Source organism: Frankliniella occidentalis, unplaced genomic scaffold (genome assembly GCF_000697945.3).
Source record: "Frankliniella occidentalis isolate FOCC.00 unplaced genomic scaffold, Focc_3.1 Scaffold33, whole genome shotgun sequence".
NCBI classification, from domain to species: domain Eukaryota; kingdom Metazoa; phylum Arthropoda; class Insecta; order Thysanoptera; family Thripidae; genus Frankliniella; species Frankliniella occidentalis.
In genome coordinates this window covers 1,310,271-1,311,424 of record NW_026267163.1, presented here as the reverse complement: position 1 = coordinate 1,311,424, position 1,154 = coordinate 1,310,271, and positions in this window count along the sequence as shown.

The window sequence follows — 1,154 nt, the reverse complement described above, 5'->3', positions numbered from 1 at the left end:
GGAGGTCAAAGAAGAGGAGGCAGACCGATAATGCGGTGAAACGGGAGAACTGCGTGCAAACGCGCGAGCCCCCCGCGTATCGAGTACAAACACGCTGGCGGACATGCACCGGGGCCGGCAGTGCGGTGACAAGAACACGAGCAGTCAGTGCGGCCTGCGGCTTTGCACGCTTTGCGCCCGGCCGTGTGTGGCGTGGACGCACCGCCACATGTTCAGCCAGCCACTCGTCGCGGGAATCGATTCCCGCCCCGCCGGCCGCATAGGCGGGGCAGACGGGGCTGGCAGGCAGGCAGGCAGGCGGCCCCCTCGCGGGGAGAGAAGACACACGCCGTAATATCCCATAAAGCCTATATACGCCATCACAATATTGGAGTGCGCGGCGTGCCAAAGTTTTACGAGGGGCCCGCCTTCATGGCCTAAAGCCGGCCTAATTACCATTCCGTGTGTCAGCCTCACATGGCGGCGCGGCTGCGGCAGCTGCAGTCACCCCGCGAGGGCGAATAACGAGCTGAACGACAGATCACACTGCCGGGCGACCCTCCCACGCACCTGCGGCCTCAGTGCGCGGTCGCTGCACCATACGCCGTTTCCGACAACGACGACCGTATCATCGACGGTCCGTCCAAGGAGGAAAGATAGGTAATTCAGGCAAGCTTCGCTTTCGCTCGGGCAGCAGGCCGTTGGCTGCTTTCGAGTTCATTTGGTCACCCGCGAGGCTCATCGCTTCGAAGTCACACCACCGCGCAGCTGGAGGCCGCGCGCTCCTGGAGCCTGCGGAGCGCCGCCGCGTGGGCAGCGACAGCAGATGCAGGGAGGCCTGCAGGAGGCTTGCAGGAGGCCGCCTGGAGCCTGGAGGCCGCGCGAGCAGCGCGATACAGCCTGCCGTTTGATTTACGCTGCGGTTCTGCATGTTGATTGAGTATAGAGGTGCAGGGGGGAGGGAAGGGGGGAGTGGTGACGGGGCAAGGCGGTGAGGTGGGGGAAATGGGGGGGTGGAGAGAAAGGGGAAGAGGGAGGGAGATGAACAATCGCAGCGCGTGCTTCGGCTATAAAGTTGAGATATGTGACACGTTAATGTCTGCCGGCCACGTATCAATGCCGGGGACGCTCGGAGGGGCGGGACCGACACGTCCACAGTAAATCCGTCCACAGAA